General features: G+C 40.3%; 1 protein-coding gene across 5 annotated transcripts in view; it reads left to right on the forward strand.

Annotated features, from left to right (window-relative positions):
* CDH17 (cadherin 17) overlaps positions 1 to 26,398 on the forward strand; it is a 145,913-nt gene that overhangs the window by 11,502 nt on the left and 108,013 nt on the right. For 3 of the 5 annotated variants that reach the window (XM_082363293.1, XM_082363288.1, XM_082363294.1), the window contains exon 1: positions 23,306 to 24,893. The exons of 1 other annotated variant lie outside the window; for it this stretch is intronic. The gene's annotated coding sequence lies outside the window, so the exon portion shown is untranslated. Of the gene's footprint in view, positions 1 to 23,305; positions 24,894 to 26,398 lie in introns of those variants that run through there. One more of the 5 variants, XM_082363290.1, reaches the window with a different exon arrangement.

The following is a 26,398-nucleotide window of genomic DNA, read 5'->3' on the forward strand; positions in this document are numbered from 1 at the left end:
CATCCAAGCACTGAGCTGAAGTGGGTCTGGACTTCCCAAGTTCATGCTGGGAAGCTAGGGGTCAGATTCAAGTAACCCTCTTTCATAAACTCACAGATTTAATGATGACTTCACATAAGCCAAGCAGAAAAACAGTTCACAAAATTTTTTGGTGTACATATTATCTATGTGATGGGAATACGTTTCTCTGTGATACTGAGATGTGAGAAATGATACGTTTCTTTATTTTTTAAAAGAAAATTAAATCTTAGTTCAGCACTTTCTCAGCAGGGCTGGTCTTTTTTGGGAGACCACCACTCCTTTGGCTTATTCATGATACTATGGGACTTATTCAAGGCCCAAACAACTGGTCTCTAGGGAATGGTTATCTTAATCACTGTTCTGCTTTCTGATACACAGTACCTCCACTACGTGTTGATCCCCCATGTATGGGGCACTGACGCTCTAGGTGGGCTTCTGAGATGCCCCGCCCCCCACAGTGCTCTTCACCCCTGACCTCATACTCGGCATGGGGCTCTCAGTGTGGCTTCTCAAATCTCTTAGCATTGGCTTCTGCAGGCGCCCATGAAGCCAAACCCAAACTCAAGTCCTCTTGTGTGTGGAGTGGCACAGTGGAATGCTGGGGTAGACCTTCAGAAGACCCCTCCCTTCCCCAGGATCTGGGATTCCAATCCCATTTGACATTGAGTCTTTTCTCTTTCTTACTTCAAAGCGTCAACACCTCCATCTCCTCTTCCTCTGGCACTTAGTGATCCAGCACTTGGGGTAAGGGGAGTGCAGCCCAGTAATCAAACTTCAGTCTCCTGGGACTTTTGAAGATCCCAGGGCTCTGTCCCCAGAAGTTCTGATTCAGTTCCAGAGGAGTGGGACCCAGAATAAGCTCCCGGGAGAGTCTGATTCAGCAGGTCTTCTGACCATACTTTATGGGCACTGGCCTAGATCTGGGGACAAAACCTGACAAAACTCCTGGCGGTGGAAAGAGCTCGGTCTTTTGAGATGCCATAGCTAGTCTCCTAGCTTCCAAAAATGGACAGCATGCTTCTAAAGTAGCAACATATAACAAATATGGTTCAATTTCCATATCCTCATTAAATTTGCCATGACTCACCTCTGTAGAGCTGTATTTTGGAAATCCCTGTGAACAGAGAGAAGAGAGTCTCGCTATTGTGGCCTGCAAGGTCCTGGTAGGACCTTGGCCAGGTGCCTGGTTTGCTAACTCTTGGTGTCTGAGAGGCTGTGGGCTTGAAGTGATAGGAAGCAGATCAATGTGGGGGATGGACAGGGGCCTGTGTTCACGGGCATGGCTTGTCTTCCCCAGGGCACAGTTGTGAATCCGTCATTGATTTGGGGATCTTTTGTGACTTTCAGAATGGTCAGAATGGGTGCCTTTTTATTGTTGCCAGTGCCCCTTCTTCCTGCTTCTCCAAATTCCATGCAGGCATCCGTATTTCTATTGTTTCACAAATCCTGGTGTTTGAGAAATGAATGGCTGTCCACCAGGACTGCAGCAACCCCCTCAGCTCAGGGAAGGAGGGAATGATGGTTTTTTTTGGTGTTGTTTGTTTTTTGTTTTTTGCATTAGTAGTTCTGTATTTGTTTTCTTTTTTTAAAATTAGTTATCTATTTTATACATATTAGAGTATACATGTCAATCCCAATCTCCCAATTCATCCCACCACCACCCCCCACTTACTTCCCTTGGTGTCCATACATTTGTTCTCTACATCTGTGTCTCTATTTCTGCCTTGCAAATCAGTTCATCTGTACCATCTTTGTAGATTCCACATATATGTGTTAATATACGATATTTGTTTTTCTCTTTCTGACTTACTTCACTCTGTGTGACAGTCTGTAGGTCCATCCACATCTCTACAAATGACCCAACTTCATTCCTTTTTATGGCTGAGTAATATTCCATTGTATATATGTACCACATCTTCTTTATCCATTCGTCTGTCAATGGACATTTAGGTTGCTTCCATGACCTGGCTATTGTAAACAGTGCTGCAGTGAACATTGGGGTGCATGTGTCTTTTTGAGTTATGGTTTTCTCTGGGTATATGTCCAGTAGTGGGATTGCTGGGTCATATAGTAATTCTATTTTTAGTTTTTAAAGGAACCTCTATACTGTTCTCCATAGTGGCTGTATCAATTTACATTCCCACCAACAGTGCAAGAGGGTTCCCTTTTCTCCACACCCTCTCCAGCATTCGTTGTTTGTAGATTTTCTGATGATGCCCATTCTAACTGGTGTGAGGTGATACCTCATTGTAGTTTTGATTTACATTTCTCTAATAATTAGCGATCTTTTCATGTGCCTCTTGGCCATCTGTATGTCTTCTTTGGAGAAATGTCTATTTAGGTCTTCTGCCCATTTTTGGATTGGGTTTTTCATTTTTGTAATATTGAGCTGCATGAGCTGTTTATATATTTTGGAGATTAATCCTTTGTCTGTTGATTCTTTTGCAAATTTTTCTCGCATTCTGAGGGTTGTCTTTTCGTCTTGTTTATGGTTTCCTTTGCTGTGCAAAAGTTTTGAAGTTTCATGAGGTCCCATTTGTTTATTTTTGTTGTTATTTCCATTACTCTAGGAGGTGGATCAAAAAAGATCTTGCTGTGATTTATGTCAAAGAGTGTTCTTCCTATGTTTTCCTCTAAGAGTTACATAGTGTCTGGTCTTACATTATGTGTTTAATCCATTTTGAGTTTATTTTTGTGTATGGTGTTAGGGAGTGTTCTAATATCATTCTTTTACAAGTAATTTCATTCCTTTTACATGACCAGGAATGATGTTTGTTAATTCCAAAACTTAAGGCCAAGTGGTGGGTGATTCCGGACCCTCCGAGGACGGGTTTCAGAAGGCAGCAATCAGGGCTTTGCTGGGAGCCTCTCAAGGCTTGGATCAGCATTGCTTCTCAGAGGGTCAGGTTTGAGGATGAATGACCCGCATGCCGTGTGCAGTAAGCTGGGATCAATGAGAATGGGCAGTGGGAATATTCCTGGTAATGAGGATGGTGTTTTCTAGAATGTGAACCAGGAGGCAGGACACTGGAGACCTGGGACAAGCCTCAGCTCTTCCACAAATGTCTCGTCACCTCTATGCAGGATATTTTCCTCTAGAAAGTAAGGAGGGTTGGACTAAATCTATTATTTCAAAAGTAAACGTTTACTGAGCTTTGATGATGCACCAGGCTGTGTGCTAGAGGGGTGTGACATTAAATAAAGCCTGACGCATGCTCTTGTGATGATGCTTTCCAAGGTCTCCTGACGCCCATGCATTCTATGAGTCTATAAACGATGCCTACTCATGGCAGCCCTTGAACACTGTGTTTTCACACACATTATCACGACTGCACTGTGAGATGTGTCATCCTTCCCACTGCATGGGGGTCAAGTATCTTGTCTAAGGAGACACAGCTATGAAGCAGCAGAACTGGATTTGAATCCTGATTTTCCAGTGTGTCCCATTGTCCCCTCTCCCCTTACTGCCACCCTGTGATTTTCCTGACTTTAGGGTTCAAAGTAAGGAGGAGTAAACTGGATGTGAGTAAAGCCTGGATGCATCCTTATGGTGGGTGGCTGGTAATTTGAGAACTAATTGCCAATTGATAGCTGACCCTCCAGGCCCTGGATTTTAATTATCATGTAAGCAGCCATGATAAGCTTAGACTCATTCATTAGCAAAAGGAAGTGTGTGGGATGTGCAGAGGCTTCAGAGGGACCTTTAAGGTAACCAGCAGCTCAAGTGGAGTAAACAGAACAGCCTAGAGATGAATCTACAAGCTGCAGGGCCCCAGGAGAGGGGGCTCTGACGCCCGGTGAAGTCACCGTTGCATGACAGATGCTAATGGACAAAGGTCATGGCCTCCATGGAGATGGGCATGAGGCATGCTCTGTGAATCACTCACAGGCTTGCCCAGAAACTCTGGGACCCGAACCAGGCTGTCGCCAGAGCCGCACTCCTATAAAATACATGATTAATTATGATAAAAGCTTCTTACAAATGTAAGGCTCCAAGCTGGGTTTGCAATTAGCATGAAGAGACAGTGCTTCACATTCAATTAATTTTTATTTGACCTGCCTGATCTCCTGCAGCAAAGCTTGGCCGCTGCTGTAAGGATTACATTCTCTGCCAGGGCCGGGGGGAGCTGCAGCTGGGGGTCCTTCCAGACTGGAGAGTGTATTTGTGAGATGTGCAAACCGAGCAGATGGGGGAATAATGAGATTCACTGTCCTCTCCCCTCCCCCCCCCCCACCCAGAAACCTGGGGAAGTAAAATCGAGCACTTTCCTTTGGAATTTGAAAGAGAAATCAGGTGGCACAGTTTTTTCTCAAGAAAGCATATTTTTTCAATAGATGCAGAAAAAGCTTTTGACAAAATTCAACACCCATTTCTGGAGAGTTTATAAAAACTCTCCAGAAAGTGGGCATAGAGGGAACCTACCTCAACATAATAAAGACCATATACAACAAACCCACAACAAACATCATTCTCAATGGTGAAAAACTGAAAGCATTTCCTCTAAGATCAGGAACGAGACAAGGATGTCCACTCTCACCACTATTATTCAACATAGTTTTGGAAGTCCTAGCCACGGCAATCAGAGAAGAAAAAGAAATAAAAGGAATACAAATTGGAAAAGAAGTAAAACTGTCACTGTTTGCAGATGACATGATACTATACATAGAGAATCCTAAAGATGCTACCAGAAAACTACTAGAGCTAATCAATGAATTTGGTAAAGTTGCAGGATACAAAATTAGTGCACAGAAATCTCTTGCATTCCTATACACTAATGATGAAAAATCTGAAAGAGAAATTATGGAAACACTCCCATTTACCACTGCAACAAAAAGAATAAAATACCTAGGAATAAACCTACCTAGGGAGACAAAAGACCTGTATGCAGAAAACTATAAGACACTGATGAAAGAAATTAAAGATGATACCAACAGATGGAGAGATATACCATGTTCTTGGATTGGAAGAATCAATATTGTGAAAATGACTCTACTACTCAAAGCAATCTACAGATTCAATGCAATCCATATCAAATTACCAATGGCATTTTTTATGGAACTAGAACAAATTATCTTAAAATTTGTATGGAAACACAAAAGACCCCGAATAGCCAAAGCAGTCTTGAGGGAAAAAAACGGAGCTGGAGGAATCAGACTCCCTGACTTCAGACTATACTACAAAGCTACAGTAATCAAGACAATATGGTACTGGCACAAAAACAGAAACATAGATCAATGGAACAAGATAGAAATCCCAGAGATAAACCCACGCACCTATGGTCAACTAATCTATGACAAAGGAGGCAAAGATATACAATGGAGAAAAGACAGTCTCTTCAATAGGTAGTGCTGGGAAAACTGTACAGCTACATGTAAAAGAATGATATTAGAACACTCCCTAACACCATACACAAAAATAAACTCAAAATGGATTAAACACATAATGTAAGACCAGACACTATGTAACTCTTAGAGGAAAACATAGGAAGAACACTCTTTGACATAAATCACAGCAAGATCTTTTTTGATCCACCTCCTAGAGTAATGGAAATAACAACAAAAATAAACAATTGGGACCTAATGAAACTTCAAAGCTTTTGCATAGCAAAGGAAACCATAAACAAGATGAAAAGACAACCCTCAGAATGGGAGAAAAATTTGCAAAAGAATCAACAGACAAAGGATTAATCTCCAAAATATATAAACAGCTCATGCAGCTCAATATTAAAGAAACAAACAACCCAATCCAAAAATGGGCAGAAGACCTAAGTAGACTTTTCTCCAAAGAAGACATACAGATGGCCAAAAGCACATGAAAAGCTGCTCAACGTCACTAACTATTAGAGAAATGCAAATCAAAACTACAATGAGGTATCATCACACACCAGTTAGAATGGGCATCATCAGAAAATCTACAAACAACAAATGCTGGAGAGGGTGTGGAGAAAAGGGAACCCTCTTGCACTGCTGGTGGGAATGTAAATTGATACAGCCACTATGGAGAACAGTATGGAGATTCCTTAAAGAACTAAAAATAGGATTACCATATGATCCAGCAATCCCTCTACTGGGCATATACCCAGAGAAAACCATAATTCAAAAGGACACATGCACCCCAATGTTCATTGCAGCACTATTTACAATAGCAAGGTCATGGAAGCAACCTAAATGCCCATCAACACCGAATAGATAAAGAAGGTGTGGTACATATATTCAATGGAATATTACTCAGCCCTAAAAAGGAACAAAACTGAGTCATTTGTTGAGACGTGGATGGATCTAGAGACTGTCATACAGAGTGAAGTAAGTCAGAAAGACAAAAACAAATATCATATATTAACGCATGTATGTGGAACCTAAAATAATGGTACAGATGAACCAGTTTGCAGGGCAGAGGTTGAGACACAGATGTAGAGAACAAACGTATGGACACCAAGGGGGGAAAACCACGGTGGGGTGGGGATGGTGGTGTGCTGAATTGGGCGATTGGGATTGACATGTATACACTGATGTGTATAAAATTGATGACTAATAAGAACCTGCAGTATAAAAAAACAAACAAACAAAAAAAGCAACTAATACTGAACTTTCTTTGGGTTATATGTATGGAAATATGTTAATATAAATGTTTCAGACGTTACATGAAATTTCTAAAAATCTTATATGTTCTGGTATAATGTTATAAGTCATAATTCTAGTTATTACTTTAATGTATATCTCAGAAATAACTAAATTTCCTTGTCAATTGCATTATTATGAACTTTCATCAAATTTTTAACCGTGGTCATTTTTAAGTCTTTTGTCATTTACAGACAGTTCTGGGTGTACTCTGATGCTTTTGCAAAAATATTCCTATAAAAGGGTTTCATCTTCAAGGAATTCATGGAAAAGACTCTGACAAGTACAGGTTTCTGGTAACTGACTATACTGCTGAACTGAATGAATAAGCATTTTCAGAACTCTAATGGAAAACTGATGAATTCATAAACGTGCTAACAAAAGATCAAGATAAAAAAAATTAACTACATGGGACTGAGTGAACTGATGAGGATGATTATAATTTTTGTGACTTTCTGTTTGAATAAAAAAAAAAAATCCCACAAGGACTCAGAGGCAAAAAATATACAAATCAATTTTCACTGCAAAGTAAAGGAGCTGTTACAGTGGAGGATTACTGGACTGAATGTCAATATTCTGACATAGTATGAGTGTGTTTTGTGTTTGTTAATTGCAATCGTTGCTTTTGTTGTGGTCATCCATTTACAATGCTTGGTGTCAGTTTATTTATCTCTTGTAAAAATAAAATACAGTGTGTGTGTGAGAAAAAACAAACAACAACAAAACAAACAAACAAACAAACAAAAAAAGAAAGCATATTTTTAGGGGAAAATTTCTAGCCTCCAGAGATGATATTGACCCTGCACTGGTAGAGCGAGAGGGGCAGGAACACAAGCCGTGGGTTCCTGATGTTTTCTGTGATGCCCCAGCTTTAACTTGCCCATGTCTTGATTTTCCCCTCCCCTGTGCCACGTGGATGGTCGGCGCACACGCTGGAGTGGGTGAGGCTTTCTCTGGGCTGCACAGCCAAGCACAGGCTCTTGCAAAAAGCGCCGTATCTTGGGGCAGAATTGGACCACTGGGTTGAGCAGGGAATGCTAATGTGACCCCCGGGCTGGTCTCCTGATCTGAGGGCCCAATCCTACCACATGGGGGAAGAGGGGGTGGTCACAGGAACTCGGAAGCACTGGCTCTTGTTGAAAGCAGAGCGGATGGGATGGGGGAAGCCAATGGAATTGTTCACCAGAGAGAAAAGTCCGAGGCAGCTGGTTGGGATGGCACTTGAATGGGATGGAAGGATTTGGATCTTGGGATTAGGGGTCACTTTATTCAACCTTTACATAAGGCTGGGGTACAGTGGAATGCCACATCCTGGGAAGCCTGGAAGTTTTGAGTTTCAGGAAGAAGGGTTCAGAACTCCTACCTCCTAATCAGATTTACTCAGAAAGCTTGAGTCAGACAAATGCAGTTCTACTTCCTCCCTGTTGAGTCATCTTCGGGAGGTTATTTAACTTTCTAATCCTTATCTTTATAATATGAGAGTAATAAATACCTCCCTGTTAGGGCTGATGTGAGGGTCAAATGGAATAATACCAGCATACCCAGGGGTCAGCTGCTGCGGTGTCCTGAGCCCTCTAGCCTGAGAGACTCACCTTTTCCTTGATACCCTGAAAGTCTTACCTGAAGCCCACTCCACACACTGTGGCTGGTCCCATCTCCCCTCCTTCAGGGCTCTCAGAATTCTTGGGGGGGATTTTGTTTTCCTCCTGAGGATTTCTCACTCTGATTTCCTGCCTCCAAAGAATTTTCAGGCCCCCTCTGCATCTTTCTTGCTGTAACTGCCCTCCTGTGACTCCCTGACCCCTGTCCCTTTTATTTACTAGGAAAAGTATCATTATGACGGTGGTTGTGTTTACTGAAGATCTGGGTCTAGTTGGGGGTGGTTCAAGAGGGTTTACAGCACAGACCAGACAACAACCTAAAGCTGAGTGTTAGGTATTACCCTTCTAATGTCTCTCAGCCATTCCACAGGCCGTCTCACTAGTCATCTGTATCAGTTAGCTATTGCTACATAACAAATTACCCACAATTTTTGGTCACAATTCTGTGCATTAGCAATTGATGGTCAGCAATGTGGTTCTTCTGGTTTCAGCTGGTCTCTCATATGGATCGTCAGTTAGCTGTGGTCAGTTTGCTGATCTTGGTTGAACTCTCACATGTCCGGGGGCTTGGTTGGGACATGTAAGCTCTATTTCATGTGGTCTCTCAACTTGTAGCAGTTAAGCCCAGGTTTGTTCACATGGCAAGTGAGTGGAAGCATGCAAGGTCTCCAAGATGTAGGCCTACAATTGGCACTCTACTACTTTTACTGTATTCTGTTGGTCAAAGCAACTCATAGAATCAGCCCCAATTCAAGAGGAAACAAAAAGGAATCTCCTTTTGGATACAAGGAGCTGCAAAGCCACATGGCAAAGGTGTGGATACAGGGCAGAGTGAAGTACTGTATCTATGTTTTGTAAACTATGGCTCCATCTTTTCCCCTCAAGGTCTCTCCTATTGTCTTATTGTTGGATCTTCAGTCTCTCCTCCTGGACTGTCTGGATCTCTTTCCAAAGAGATCTCTTCTCCCTCTTCTAGGTTACCCAACTCTTCTTCCTATTTGAAGAACACTCCAACTTCTTGTAACTTTATTATGCAAAATGTTTATTTTTCTTTGTTGACAATGTTTTCCTTTCCAATCATGTTCTCACCAAAAATAGTCCTAAGTGTGTTGATTAAAGTATACTAGTGGTTCTCAACCTGGGCATCAGAGTCACCTGCAAAACTTTCAAAAATTACTGATGACTCGGTCCCACCCCCAGATGTGGGGTAGGCTTTGATGTTGGTATTTTTAAAAAATCTCTCCAGGTGGTTCTAATATGTAGCTAAGGTTGAAAACCACTGGAATAAACAAAAACCCTGTGTATCTCTGAGATGAATTTTGCTCCTTCTTTAAAATGTGGACATCTTAGAAGCTGGATTTTTTTTTTAAATGAGCAAATTCCCTTTTCATACTACACTTGTGTAGTGTCCAGTGCATTGCAGATGGCTCACTAAATATGAGCCATCATCAGTGTTACTATTGCCATCAGGGATAGGACAGTGTGTTGGTAAGGAACGTGGGCTCTGAAGTCAGACCATTTCACCTCTCTCTACCTCAGTTTCCTCATCTATAAAATGAGGATAATTAAAATTCTTACTTCATAAATATCTACTTACCTCATAGGACTGTTGTGGGGATTGTCTTAATGATTGAACTTAGACACACAGTAAGTGTTCAATAAATGGTGGGTACTCTGTAATTATTGTTTTATTCTTTCAGCACCCCATTTTGTTTTTTAACTGAGCTCAGTTTTCTTTCTCTTTGGACCAGTTTCCAAATCAAATATGATGACAATGGATGGGGAGAGGTGGTGGTGCAGTTACACTGGAGCGTGCTGGGGTTGGAGGATGCGGAAGAGAGACATTTCCATTGCTCGGGGGAGCCCTCAGCTCTGCCAAGTCTAGATTAGTCACAGCATTAAGAAAATTCTCTCACAAACTTGGGAATTGTCTTTCTTTTCCAAGCTGAAGTTTTCTTCAGCCCAAACATTCATTTTAATGGAGGCAGCTTCAAACTTGTGCAATTACTTGAGTAGTGCATAGTTGGCACATTTAGCTAATTCAGATGTCCTGAAGATAATAGATGTGAACTAGGATGCGAAAATCTTCCAGGAGCCTGGACCGGGTCTGAGTGCCCGCCTGGGTGGTGGGGTACAGTCAGCACACTGAGGGGGTGGTGGGTAGGACAGTGGACATCTTGGAACCACAGAGAGAGTCAGTGGGACCCTTTGATGTCTAGACCCACATAGAGGGAAACAGAGTCTTAGAAGAATTAAGCATATCCAAAATCACATAACTGTGACTGGTAGAGCTCAGACTAGGGGAATCATGCAGATGTTAACTGTCATTGTGTCCTTCCTTGTGCCAGGCTTGTGTTGGGTCTCTATCTTTACTACCTCAGTTATATCTCACAATTCCAGGAAGTAGGGATTATTGACTACATTTTGTAGCTGAGAAAACTGAGGCTTCAAGTTACGATGCCGCAGCAACTAAATGAAGAGTTAGGTCACCACACAGTGAGCCTGTGACACCACAAGGACTGTTTAAGGCATTGGAATGACTTAAAAAAAAAAAACTCCTATAAAATTTCTATTCACCCAGAAGCAAATTGCTCACCTATCTGCAGATGCAGAATGGAATTATCTCCATGGTATGATTGTAGGAAGACCATAAATTAAAAAAAAATCCTTTCCAAAAACTGAAAATCAGAAAACCCAAATCTCACTTCAGTTTCCTCTCACCTTACTCATTGATAAGTGAAAATAAATTAGAGCTCAACTTAAGGCTTTAATTTCTGATACAATGAAATCATTCTTGAAAGAAGCTAAAACTCAGTTTGACCTGAAAGAGGCAACATGGTATAGGGTAATGAGCAGTGTGATCTCATATTTTAAAGAACCAATTTGGGTTAACACTTGGCCAGCCCAGAACAAGTCACATATATGGAAAATTCTGGAGGGAAGGGCATGGGCAAGATCTTATTTGTTGGAAAACAAGTCAAAATTATAAAATACTTAGAAAATATACAATTTTATTATTATTTATAAACAAATGTATGTGATATTTTTGAACTATAAGATGGGGATAAGGAAAAGATAAATCTCAACAGCGCTATTAATGTATCACAGGCATAAAAACATTACAAAATTAGGATGCCGTGTAGTAGGGTGGCTAAGTTTTTAGACTTGGGAGTCACACTTCCTGGTTTCATATTCTCGTTGTATCATGTTACTAGTTATGTTACTTTGTGTAAGTTTACTTAACTTCTCTGGGGTTGGGGACCCCTGAGTTAATGTATCATTATCTTCTTCCCAGTGCAGGATTCTCTTAATAGAAATCCTCTCTGAATTGTTACCTTATTGCTAGTAATATGTTTTTTTGATTTAAGGCAACCACTTTCCTGGTTTCTGGTCATTATCTTGGCATCGGAATGTCTGGGATTACCTCTTGTCACTTGCCCATGGATGCCTTGGCTTAGACCAGCTGCTCTTGCATTGCCTTTCACATTAGTCATGATTTGCAGAGCTTTGGCAAATGTACACTGGCCCATTGTTTGCAGCAAGAGGCACTGTGGAGGGGAAGGCAGTTTCTCCTGTGTCATTCCCACTAGAAGGTGACCAGGGCATATCCGCTTGCTCTGGACGTGTCTGTTGGGTGTGTAACTCATGGATGGGTGTGTTATTTTCATGTCTGCACCCAGAGGCTTTGCCAAGCACTCAGCCTCTTACCTACTCCCGGTCCTCCTGGAGATCAGGCACTGCACTAAGGCAGGAATAGGGTTATCTGGGGCCCATACGGAGAAGAAAGAGATAGACTGCTTTCCTAGCCAAAATACCACCACAGACATTTTTTTAAATTAATTTTTATTGGAGTACAGTTGACTTACAATGTTGTGTTAGTTTCTGCTGTACAGCAAAGTGAAATCAATTATACATATACATATATCCACTTTTTTAGATTCTTTTCCCATATAGGTCATTACAGAGTATTGAGTAGAGTTCCCTGTGCTATACAGTAGGTCCTTATTAGTTATCTATTTTATATATAGTAGTGTGTATATGTCAATCCCAATCTCCCAATTTATCCGCCTCCCCAATCCCCCTTGGTCCAACACAAACTTTTACAAGCAAACAGCACAAATGTTTCTATTACCACGTTCTTGGATTGGAAGAATCAATACTGTGAAAATGACTATACTACCCAAAGCAATCTACAGATTCAATGCAATCCCTATCATTTTTTACAGAACTAGAACAAAAAATCTTAAAATTTGTATGGAGACACAAAAGACCCCAAATAGCCAAAGCAATCTTGAGGGAAAAAAACGGAGCTGGAGGAATCAGACTCCCTGACTTCAGACTATACTACAAAGCTACAGTAATCAAGACAATATGGTACTGGCACAAAAACAGAAACATAGATCAATGCAACAGGATAGAAAGCCCAGAGATAAACCCACACACCTATGGTCAACTAATCTATGACAAAGGAGGCAAAGATATACAATGGAGAAAAGAGAGTCTCTTCAATAAGCGGTGGTGGAAAAACTGGACAGCTACATGTAAAAGAATGAAATTAGAACACTCCCTAACACCATACACAAAAATAAACTCAAAATGGATTAAAGACCTAAATGTAAGACCAGACACTATGTAACTCTTAGAGGAAAACATAGGAAGAACACTCTTTGACATAAATCACAGCAAGATCTTTTTTGATCCACCTCCTAGAGTAATGGAAATAACAACAAAAATAAACAATTGGGACCTAATGAAACTTCAAAGCTTTTGCACAGCAAAGGAAACCATAAACAAGATGAAAAGACAACCCTCAGAATGGGAGAAAAATTTGCAAAAGAATCAACAGACAAAGGATTAATCTCCAAAATATATAAACAGCTCATGCAGCTCAATACTAAAAAAATGAAAAACCCAATTAAAAAATAGGCAGAAGACCTAAATAGACATTTCTGCAAAGAAGACATACAGATGGCCAAGAGGCACATGAAAAGATGCTCAACATCACTAATTATTAGAGTAATGCAAATCAAAACTACAATGAGGTATCACCTAACATGGGTCAGAATGGCCATCATCAAAAAATCTACAAACAGTAAATGCTGGACAGGGTGTAGAGAAAAGGGAACCCTCTTGCACTGTTGGTGAGGATGTAAATTGATACAACCACTATGGAGAACAGTATGGAGGTTCCTTAAAAAACTAAAAATAGAATTACCATATGATCGAGCAATCCCATTACTGGGCATATACCCAGAGAAAACCATAATTCGAAAAGACACATGCACCCAATGTTCATTGCAGCACTATTTACAATAGCCAGGTCATGGAAACAACCTAAATGCCCATCAACAGATGAATGGATAAAGAAGATGTGGTACATATATATAATGGTATATATAATATTCCATTGTATATATGTGGTACATATATACAATGGAATATTAGGAATGAAAAGGATTCCTTAAAAAGGAATGAAAGCCATAAAAAGGAATGAAATCAGGTCATTTGTAGAGACGTGGATGGACCTAAAGACTGTCATACACAGTGAAGTAAGTCAGAACGAGAAAAACAAATATCGTATATAAATGCATAAATGTGGAATCTAGAAAAATGGTACAGATGAACCAGTTTGCAAGGCAGAAATAGAGACACATATAGAGAACAAACGTATGAACATCAAAGGGGGAAAGCGGTGGGGGGGGGGGTGATGGTGGTGGGATGAATTGGAAGATTGGGATTGACATATATACACTAATATGTATAAAATAGATAACTAATAAGAACCTGCTGTATAAAAAATGAATAAATAAAAAAAAAAAGAAAAACAAGTTATGCAAGTGAAATAAAAAAGAAGAAGAAATAAAATAATCATACCTTGAAATTGATATGAAGATGCTCTCATCAGGCAGGTGACCTCTTTGGAGGGCTCCAGAAGACCCCGGGTGCTTGGCATTATGATGTAGATACTTCCTTCCTCACTTTGTGATGAATCTTGATCAAGTGTGTGTGTGTGTGTGTGTGTGTGTGTGTGTGTGTGTGTAAGAGAGAGAGAGATTGTGACAGTTAAGGGACAATTTGTCCGGGCCATGCTGCCCAGATATGTTGTCAAACATATGTGCTTCTGTGAGAATGTTTTTGGATGTGATTAAAATTTAAATTGGTGGGCTCAAGTAAAACAGATTGCTCTCCCTAGTGTGGTGAGCCTTACCCAATAAGTTGAAGGCCTGAACAGAACAAGACTGATTTTCCCCTGGGCAAGAATTCTGTCAATCAATGGCCTTTGGACTTGAACTGCTCTTCCTGGTTCTCCAGCCTGCTGGCCCACCCTGCAGATTTTGGATTTGCCAGCCTCCATAATTGCATGAGCCAATTCCTTAAAAGAAATCTCTTGCTGTTGGTTCTGCTTCCCTGGAGAACCCTGACTAATTCTGGTGAGACAATAAGAGTATCAGTGTTCTCTGCTGCCTTGTATCAGCTGAGGGACTTCACTTGACAACCCTGCTCATAGCACTTTTTTCACAAAAATTCTTCATTTTAGAAATACTGTAGTCTTTTTGTCTTGTGCCTGCTTTTCAGTATTTCCTTACTTGGGATAAATTAAAAGCATAAAACAGGGAATAATATGGTCATTATTAGATTGTACTATGTTCAAGGGAATCTTAATTCATACTAAGACCAAAGACACACACCCACTCCTCTTCTGATGACAAAATAAAAGACAATATAAGCCAGTTTCCATCAACGTAGTTCTATTGTAAGGACCTACAAGGCAAGGATCATTTTAATAATTATGATAGTAATAACAATAGCTGCCACTTAGGAGCCCTTACCAATTATTTGGCATATACAGGACTTTACATATATTATTTCCTTAAACAAGATAATAGATTTGGACAGCCTCCCCAAATGTACCGGGGAATCACTGCAGGCTTCCAAGTTGTAGTGTTTAGTATCTCCCTAGAAATGATACATTTTGAAAGGGCTATCTCCAGATGATTTTCTACCAGATTCTTTCCAGTTCAGTTTTATCTATCTTCAACTCTTCATGTGGTAGAGTAAATATGTACGGTGGAGGTTTTGTTTATCTAGATCCAATGACAGAAAAGCCAGCATCATCAGAAAATATGTTTATTCTGGGTAATCAAGTATTCTGGTTATATAGATTTCACATAACCATATGCAGCTGAACAGTTGTCAGATAAATCTAATTCAATAAGATATATTTAATGCTCTGCCTCTGGAATGTAATTGCATTTTGATGGGTCATAAACCTCTTTAGGATATCTCACTGCCTTTGGGTCATCTTCACAGTCATCAATTCTCACTGTATTGTACCACTACTTTTTTTTTTTTGCAGGGGTATAAACTTTATTCCTAATATTTTATGTCATAAGCTGGGCAATAGTAACATGGGAGTTTAATATATAACTTACATCCTTCATGTCTAAACTGTTTTAAACAAAAAACAAGAACAAAGATTCATGCGGTCTCTGCTTCCAGAGAGACCTGGTTTTGAATCCTGGCTCTGTTACTTACAAGCTGTGTAATGCTGAGTAAATCACTGAACTCCCCTAAATGTTAGCTTGCTTTTCTGTAATTGAGGATAAAAATAGAAGCTACCACATAGGAATGCTATAGAATATTGAAATAATAGGATACATTTAAAGCTCTTAGCATACTTCCCTGTTCTAGAATAAGTGGCAAAGAAGAATAACCTCTGTTTAAACATGCTTTAAATAGTCTCCTTGATATTTTTTATGCTCTTTATTTTTTTTTGACAACTTTATTGCAGTATAATTGCTTTATAATATTGTGTTATTTTCTGCTGTATAACAAAGTGAATCAGCTATACGTACACATATATCCCCATATCTCCTCCCTTTTGTGTCTTCCTCCCACCCTCCCTATCCCACCCCTCTAGGTGGTCACAAAGTACCGAGCTGATCTCCCTGTGCTATGTGGCTGCTTCCCATTAGCTATCTATTTAACATTTGGTAGTGTATATATGTCCATGCCACTCTCTCACTTCGTCCCAGCTTACCCTTCCCCCTCCCCACATCCTCAAGTTCATTCTCTATGTCTACATCTTTATTCCTGTCCTGTCCCTAGGTTTTTCAGAACCATTTTTTTTTAGATTCCATATATATGTGCTAGCATATGGTATTTGTTTTTCTCTTTCTGACTTACTTCACTCTGTATGACAGACTCTAGGTCCATCCACCTCACTACAAATAACTCAGTTTCGTTCCTTTTTATGGCAGAGTAATATTCTATTGTATATATGTGCCACATCTTCTTTATCCATTCATCTGCCGATGGACACTTAGGTGGCTTCCATGTCCTGGCTACTGTAAATAGACCTGCAATGAACATTGTCGTACATGACTCTTTTTGAATTATGGTTTTCTCAGGGTATATGTCCAGTAGTGGGATTGCTGTGTCATATAGTAGTTCTATTTTTAGTTTTTTAAGGGACCTCCATACTGTTCTCCATAGTGGCTGTATCAATTTACATTCCCACCAACAGTGCAAGAGGGTTCCCTTTTCTCCATACCCTCTCTAGCATTTATTGTTTGTAGATTTTTTGATGATGGCCATTCTGACCGGTGTGAGGTGATACCTCATTGTAGTTTTGATTTGCATTTCTCTAATGTGTATCACTACTTTCTAATCAATAGGATGCTAAATAAATGAGCCTTTATTGCATTACTTGCCACAGGGGAAAAGGGGCTGTGTTTGTCTATAAAAATATCATTTGAGGTCTATTTAAAAGTGTTATAAGGTAATGGGAAAAAGGAGCTGTGAAATATACTTTCTCCTTACTCACTGCCCACCATCACCTGTCGGGCCTTCTGGATGTTTTTGTCCTGGATTTGCTGCCCGGATAGGCGACAGCGGCATACATTGTCTTCTGAACTCACTTAACTTCTGTAACAGGTATTCATCCTTTCCCTGATGGTGCCGTTGCCCTTATTTCAAGGGGTAGGATTTTCACCCAGGAAATGCTCTGTGCATGATGCCTGCAGTGACACCAATCACTGGTGTCCACAAAGTGCTGCCGAAGGCCTGCCAAACCCAGACAGTGGAGGAAGGGTTTTGCAGGCAGACTTCCCTAGGTTCAAGGGCAAATGAAGTCACTTGCTAGCTGTGTGACCCTGAGAGGATAATTCGACCTCCCTGAACCTCCTTTTTCTTATCTGTAAAATTGGGGTGATAATTCCTGTGCCATGGTGGAGGGGAAGGACTGTGAAGATTCAATGAGGTAATTAATATAAAATGCTTAGTACATGGTCTGGAATGATAATTCATGAATGGCAGTGAGTCTAATTGCTTGTAAACCCGCCATCAGCTCAAATTTCCCTGACCATTGGAGACACAGAATCTCAAATCATGCTGTGAAAGGCTAAAGACATCCCCAAGATGTCTGCAAATTCCTGAGGCTTAATCTCAAGTGGACAGTCTGCCCCTTTCCCCTACACCCCCTTTGCTTCCAGGTCACCAGCTCCTCTGTCTACAAGCACTACTTCTGTTCAGACGCTAACAAAGGAGAACAGTTCTTCTGTTTCAATATTAATATTGTAGTACTTTGACTTCCAAATTTACCTTCCATTTCAGGAATCTTCATTTACTTTTTCTGAAAGGCCAGATTCAGAATGTGAAATCAGAGGAACAGCACATGGGGTTACGGTGGAACCGTCTCTCCTCCGGCAGCTTTCCAATGAGAATGTGCCCATCACTGTCTCTAAAGAAATAAATGTCTTGATTGTTTGAACAAAAAAAATCACCACTCACCCATTATTGACCCAGATCCTTTGCTCAAAACATGATCAAGAAGGTAGGGAAAGTCAGGGTGTGTGTGTGTGTAACAAATTTTTCCGTTTTAAAGTTTTCTAATAGAACATGTCAAAATAAACAAAAGTAGAGAGAATAATGTAATAAACTCCCATGTACCATCATTGCCCAGTTCCTTTGGCAATTATCAGCTCATGCCTAGTCTTGTTTCACTTCTGCTGCCCTCTACCATACTACCCTCCCCGACAGCCAGAATGGATTCTTTTGAAGCAAATACAAGATAGCTGGGCTTCCCTGGTGGCGCAGTGGTTGAGAGTCTGCCTGCCGATGCGGGGGACGTGGGTTCGAGCCCTGGTCTGGGAGGATCCCACATGCCGCGGAGCGACTGGGCCCGTGAGCCACAATTGCTGAGCCTGCACGTCTGAAACCTGTGCTCCGCAACAAGAGAGGCCGTGATAGTGGGAGGCCCACGCACTGCGATGAAGTGTGGCCCCCACTTGCTGCAACTGGAGAAAGCCCTCGCACAGAAACGAAGACCCAACACAGCCATAAATTAAAAAAAAAAAAAAAAAGAGTCAATCTAGAATATTAAAAGAAAAAAGATAGCAAACCACTTCACCCATAACTATTTTTATGTGTATTGCTAAATGAGAACCTTTTAAGAACTGAAACCACATAACCATTTTCACACCTAAAAGTGGACAACAAAAGAATTTCCCTATTTATATGTATTTTTTTAAAAAAAGAATTGGTTTGGGGAATTTCCTGGCAGTCCAGTGGTTAGGACTCTGTGCTTTCACTGACGAGGCCCTGCGTTTGATCCCTGGTTGGTGAACTAAAATCTCACAAGCCTCGGGGTGTGGCCAAAAAAAAAAGAAAGAATTGGTTTGTTTCAATCAGGTCCAAATAAGGTCCACACCTTCTCTTAAATTTCTTTTAATCTATAATCTTTTAATCTTTTTTTCCTTTTCAATTTATACATGGAAGAAACAGAGTCATCTGTCCTGCAGTTTCTCACATTTTGTATTTTGCAGCCCTAAGTGTCATTTCATCTGTAACTTGTTCCTCTGACCAACATTTCCTATAGACTAATTCTTTAGACCTACAGTCTAGAATGGAAAGTTTGATCTGATTTAAGTATAATTTTCCATCAAGAATTCTTCATAAGTGGTATTGCATACTTCTTTCAGGAGGCAAACTGGGCGACCAGTTGTCTGTTTGTTGTAGTTTATCATCTTTGATTAGATCCGATTTTTCAGTAGGGATTGCAAAATGGTAATATTCTAATTCTATCATTCCTTCATTTATTCACTGGAAGACTTCTAGAAAGAGAAACTTTTCCTTAAAACTATTTGGTTACCCTGAGATACAGTTTGTATGGCAAGGGCAGTTTAAATCCTTGATTCTTAAATGTGTTCAGAATAATGAATTGGTTCTCAGGCATCCTCCAAAGGTGATCAATGAGTTTTTGTTGTCAAGTATAATTACAACTTCATGGATTTTAACATATTTGATGTGTTTCAGTTCATTGCTGTCATTATTCTTGTTGGTTTTCAAATATTTCCACCTTTTGCCTCTGAGAGCCCCTTTCTGTTGCTTCTGAATCCTTTGACACAACCCCAGTATTTTTTGATAACTTCCTTGCTGTCCATTATGACAAATGTTCTAGGTACATTTTGTACATTTCCTGCTCCAGACCTAGAATCAGCAATTTCTCCAAGGAGGCTTAGTTCCTTCTGTGAAAAACAATATTTAAAGATCACAAGCTGGCTTTAGGGCTGCTCACTGCTTATGAGTTGGTCATTGTTTCTAGGCTGTTTCAGTGGACAGAATGATAAAAAATATTTAGGAGAAAATACATCATGAGTTCCTGCTAATATTTTGAATTTGAACTTAGTACTGCAGGACTTTAACTTCTTTGATTTTGTATTTGTATATTTCCACTCTTCTGCCTAAAATCTTGGTTCCAAACAATATTAACATAATTACTTTTGACTTTACTATCTACATTTCAGAATGATGATATTAATATAATTGCTAGCAGAATGATTTCTGAAAACAGTTCAAGATTTTTAAAGTGATTTTTGTCCTTAGGTTCTAACCCAGTAGGGTTCACAGAGATATTACTGTTTGGTTTTTTTTTCCTTTTTTAAAATTTTATTTTACTTTAATTTATTTTTTGTTGTGTTGGGCTGCGCGCGGGCTTTCTCCAGTTGCAGCAAGCTTGGGCCACTCCTTGATGCGGTGCGCGGGCTTCTCATTGCGGTGTCCTCTCCTATTTTAGAGCACAGACTCCAGGAGCACGGGCTTCAGTACTGGTGTCTTGCAGGCTTCAGTAGTTGTGTCACGCGGGTTCAGCAGTTGTGGCTTGCAGGCTCTAGAGGCCAGGCTTAGTAGCTGTGGCACATGCGCCTAGCCGCTCCGCAGCATGGGAGATCCTCCCGGACCAGGGCTTGAACCCATGTCCCCTGCATTGGCAGGTGGACTCCTAACCACTGTGCTACCAGGAAGCCTGATATTACTGTTTTTAAATTACTTGGATTAGTTCCTCTCAGGTTATGCTTCCGACTCAATATGCAGCGAAGTTCATTTGTTTAATTTGCTTTCTATTTTTAGGAATAGCTCCTTTTCAATTTGATTTAATGTTGTTTTGTAGTTATGTAAAGAATTTACATGTTTCCAATGTCAAATCTATACAGTCAGTTATATTCAGAGAAGTTCTAGCGTCTGTTCTTACTCTCTCCACTTGGATCCCTCGCTTCCCCTAAGGTAACTATTAAACAAATATAGTTTATCCTTCTATTTTCTGAAGTATAAGCAAATACACACTTACATGTGTTTATATATGTACATAATTTTATATACATACAAATATATAAATTTGTATCTTCCCCTTCTTCATTATTAGCTAAATGGTAGCATACTATATATACTTTTTTCAATCTTGCTTTTTTCACTTAATAGTTATCCTAGAGATTGCTCCATAATGGTATATAGAAATCATCCTTGTTCCTTTTAACTGCAAACTGTTCATTGAGTAGGTGCACCACATTTTATTCAACCAGAACCTTATTGTGGATATTTTGGTTGCTTCTAGTTTTTTTGGTTTTTGGTAATAACTAGTGCTGAAATAAATGACCTTGTACATACATGTTTGGATAATTTTTCCAGTGTATCTATGGGATATATTCCTAGAAGGGAGATTTCTAAGACAAAGGGTAAATGTAATTTTGCTAATATTGCCAAGTTCCCATCCACAGCGTTGTAATACCATTTCGCATTCCCACTGCTCCCACTAGCAATGTATGAGAGTAGTTCTTTCTCCATAGCCTCTCCAACAGGACTTGTATTTTAGATTTTTATTAATCTGATAGTTAAGAAATAGTCTTTAACTTACAATTTTTTTTTATTTTTAGTGAGGTACAGTGTTTTTCTCATATGTTTTAGGGCTATTCGCATTTCTTTCCTGTAAACTAGTGTTCCTATTGCTTGTCCATTTGTCTACTCTTTTGGGTCTTTTTTGTTTCTATTTTAAGAAGCTCTTATACATTAAATATTTCAAGTCTTTCTCTGTTATATGTTGCATGTGTTTTTTTCCTAGTTTATCATATCTTGATACTTTGTTCTTAGTGTTCATTTCCATGCAAAATTTTAAAAATTAATATTATTAAGTTTATTAGTCTTTTCATTGTTGCTTCTGGATTTTGAGTTAGGAAGGTTTTTCCATTTCCTGATTGTAGAGGAATTCAGCCATGTTTTCTTCTGGTACTTGTATGTTTCCTTTAAAAAATTCAATCTGTGGTCTACTTGAAATTTGTCCTGGTGTGAGCATCCTGGTGTGTGAGCATTCAATCTTTCTCATATTCATTCAGGGTTTTGATCAGAACTGGGTAGCAGCAGCCAGACAAGACTCAGCTGGTTAGAAGCTGGTTAGAGCCTGGAAGTCAGTTATTCTAAGTTGTTGAATGGAGGCAGCTATAGATCATTTGTTCAACTCATGAACTTCTGTGTTCAAAGTCAGAACTCATGAACTCCTAGTTAAGAGGCAGAACTTACCAACTTCTGTGATTAAGAGAGCAAAATTCCTCAAATTGTCTACAACAAATGGGTGATGTTAAGAGTAACTTGCATGGTGCCTCTTCAGACTTGAGCACAAGTAGACTTGGAAAAAGCCTCCAAGGACCTAACCAGTACAAGAGGAAAAGAGAAGTTACCACCTTCCTCATCCTTAGGAGAGCCTTAGTGAGCCCAGGAGGCTTCTGAAATGGAGAGCATGGCATTTGGACAGAGCAGTCTGGATGAATTCATATAAATATGTCCAGGAGGGACTATAGAAGTAGATGAATTAACAGGGCTTGTTTAATATTGCCTACTTGAACATTAGTGAGTTTACCCAAAGCAGCAGTTTTAGTTTTGACATAAATTCTCCAGAACTTTTTTTAAGACTATGTAAAACAAAGTTGGTTGTATACTAAGGCCTCTTCTGATTGGTGGAGTCACTCAAGGCCAAGTGATGAGAGAAAGGGTGGGGTCACAGTGTCCAGGGTAGAAGCTGTGACTAGGACATCTCTATAAATCAGGAGCAATGTTCACAGTGACAAAGATCTTGAGTCAGTACATCTGAGTTCAAATCCTAGCTCTGTAACTTACCAGATATGTGTCCTTTAGCAAGGTATTTGACTTCTCTGAACCTCATTTTCCTTAACTGTAAGTGGGGTTGGAGATCGTGACCTAACTTTCAGACTTGTGTACATTAGAGATAACATAAGCCAAGCACTTTGCCCAGTGCCTGGCACAGAATAGACACTTGCTAAATAGACATCATCAAAGTAACTGTTTAGAAGTAATTCAGAAAGAGAAAGACAAATACCATATGATATCACTTATATGTGGAATTTAAGATATGACACAAATGAACTTATCTATGAAACAGAAACAGGCTCACAGACATAGAGAACAGACTTGTGATTGCCAAGGGGGATGTGGGGTGGGGGAGGGATGGACTGGGAGTTTGGAGGAAAAAAAGAGAAGGCATAAATAAACAAATAAATGGAAGAAAAACAAAGTAACTGCTTAATGATCAGACTAAACAGTTAAGCAGGAACTGGGGACCATCCCTAAATTCAGTAGATGAACACTTTAAGTGGCAAAACAACTTCTGGGGCAATCAGATGGGCTACATTTGAAAACTGTGCAAGGTTCCTGCTGGGGAGAGTTACAGGCTCCACAGAATATGAAGACAGGGTTATAAAGAATATGCTGCAGAATATAAAGAATATGCTGCAGGGTTATAAAGTCAGGGCAACTCTCTAGTCAGCTACCAATAGAAATCAGAGTTCCCACTGCAACTCCAGAAGTCATTTGGTGAGAAACATGTCCAAATTGTGTTCACTGTGGTGTCTAATGACTCATTTCAAGCTTTCTCACTGATGTTTGCTGCATTTTAACTTTTTAAATAGAAACTTATATGAGGATTTGAACTTAACTTTCTGTGGCTTCCTTTGTATTTGGTTTGCTATGTTAACGACACCAATTTTAGTTTCCTAGCAGGCTTTGTAATACAACAAGATAGGGTGATCAAGCCTCCTAGGCTTGTGACAGATGAGGCTAATTGCTGTTGGTTTCTGGTCTGGGCTTGGGAGGCAGATGGCAAAAACACTCTCAAGGCAGGTGGAGTAGAGTTGAAAGGCTGTTTAGAAAAGTAATTAATGGAAGATGTTGGGATTTCCTCTTTCTACCGTCGATATATTCTTAAATATCTTGGTACCATTTTTAGACAGAGTTCAGAGCTCCCTACAAACACCCCTAATGCATCTTAGTTTTTCACCCCCTTGGGCCACTGCAGTTATGAGCACAAACAGACTAGGGGCTGAGGTATGGAGGGTCTAATCTAAGATTTCCAAATCCATATTGGTGATAAATATAGAAGTCAAAGAATAGCATTGGAATTGGGATTGAGATCCTAATTTGCCAGTACCCAAAATCTGTTGTCTTAAACACTCTGACTCAGAGAATAGTAGACTTGTTTATTAGGGAGCTAAATAAATCCGGGGAGAAATAAGTTCTCATTGCCTGTGTCAGTCTCATGAAATGTGTCATTGACACTGAGAACCCCTGGGACTGGCTCCCTGGTAATTTTCCCTTCATTCTTTCCCTCATGATGAATAAAAAAAAGGACCAAAGAGTCCTGTATTCTAAAGACAGAAGAAAATTAATTTTCAAAGTCCAAGGTTCTTGTTAAATTCCAGAAGGAAGGTCAGCACGTTGGCATTGCTGCACTGGGAGCCACATGATACCCCAGTAATGGAGAGAATGTTCAGTCACTGAGGGGAGGGTACATGTAGAAAGCTCACTGAGTGAGGGGTAATTGAGTTACTGCTGGGGGCAAGGTGCACCTGGCGTCACGTCTAATTCTTTGAACAATATTGGCTGCTAGGCCTGGCTGGTCTGAGCTGAGCTCCAGTAAAGCTAACCACTTCCTCATTAGCTCTGAGAGAGGGTGACCTTCCTCCAGACCAGCTGAGAGAGAGACTGGATCCAAGTCAGCCAGGGGATGCTCTTGCTCCATGACAAGGGAGGTCAGGGGGACGTCTAAGAGGACACAGCTGGGGAAGAGATCTGGGTAGAAAGCGCTCTATGGGATAAAGTGGTTGATGTTATCAGTGAATGGAAATGACACCCGGGCAGGTTTCACAGCTGGGGCAGGATTCCCAGTGAAGTAACTCTCAGAAAAGGTGGAGTGGAGGGACAGCTGGTGAGAATGTTGCTGGGGTGGAAGTGTTGATGTTTTGGCTGTGGCTCTGTGAGCTGATGCATCCGCCTAGCGGACTGAGCTGCCCATCTGATTGTCGTGCCTGGTAGGTAAGTAGAGCTGCGTAGGAGACGCATTCTACAGGAGCTCAGCCCAGGGCAGCTGTGAAGTGCTTTGATTTTTTTTTTTTTTTAAATTCACACCTGGATTCAAGCCTTGGAGAGTCCATTTTTATCTTCTTTGTTCCTCAGTTTCCTTATTTGTAAAGTAATAAAAATAATGACCTCACAGTTTTGTTGTGAGGAGTCAATGAGATACTCTGCTGAGACCAATTAGGAAAGTGCCCGGCAAAGGCAAGCATTAGATCGGTGGGTCTCAACCTGAGCTGTGCCTTTGGTACCAAGGAGAACCTAGAGATGGTTGCTGTCAGGTCATCAAACACCAATCCTATCAGAATCCCTATGATTCCATGCAGCCAGGGCTAAGAACCTCAGTCCTGAAAATTTATTATTTGTCTTCAGAAAACTCTTTCAGGGGTTAGAAAAGAGTGGTGGGTTTTGGTTAACTTTTAGTCAAGTCCTGTGTTGTTAACTGTTATTAGTTTTCTTTTGTATTTGTAACTTAGAGACGGTACAGCCACCTCTGTCTTGTAAGTCTGTTTGGATGTAGTCCTGGTTCTAGGCAACCCCCTTTGTTTCTCATGTTTAGGGAGCAGATTTGGGAGGATATGGGAGTAAAATAGTCCCTCTGGAGCCCTGCCTCTGTGACACACTGGTCAAGCACATCAGGTTTAAATTAGGGGCATGGGGGTGAGAGGGATTCTAAGCAATTTAATTAAAGGTGCTCTGCAGGGCCTCCCCCATGCTTTGTGAGGGAGACCTGGTGCTTCCTGAGCGTTCATTGGTGACCCCCGAGAATCTCTCCCCAGTGGCTCCCCTCCTCCCCTCCTCCTTCCTCTGCACTGGAGAAGCTCCTGAGCACTGGCAGAGGCAGGGGAACCAAGTGGATCGCAGATGTGAGATTTCAGTTCCTGGATTTTCTCATGTAGCAACTGGAAAATTTCAGGCTTAAGATAACAGAGGTTTTCCAGAAATTCTCCTGGGTTGTTACTGACACTAGGCTTAATGTTACCCTGAGGGGAAAGACCAAAGGGAGAAAAAAATGTCTCCTTTTTCTTCCGAGTTGCTAGGTGTGGTCATGTAGAAAGAAAATCGTCTTCCCTTTTGGGTGGGCAGTGAGTTTAAAGGGTTTCTCTAGTGTTGAACTGCCTGACCTGAAACATTAGGAGAGAGACCGAAGGGCCTGTGGTCACACTGTCTTCTCCTTCCTTCTTTGCTCAGGGCAAAGATAATCTTCAAGTACTGAAATATTCTTATTCACATTTTTAAAAGTAAAACATAAAAGAGGAGATCAAATAATAAGTAAAATAAGTAAAACAAGTATATTTAAGTGAAAATAAAATGATTAAAACCCCTCAAAACATCTATAATAATAGAACACAATGAATTTGTTCTGAAATGCCTGGTCTGAGGTAACTGCAAATGTTTAGCCTGTGTCTTGTATTTCATATCAGGGTGGGTTTGGCTGCAGGACTTACCTCTTCCTTTTTTTGTTA

Source organism: Balaenoptera borealis, assembly GCF_965194805.1.
Source record: "Balaenoptera borealis genome assembly, chromosome: 17".
Taxonomy (NCBI): Eukaryota; Metazoa; Chordata; class Mammalia; order Artiodactyla; family Balaenopteridae; genus Balaenoptera; species Balaenoptera borealis.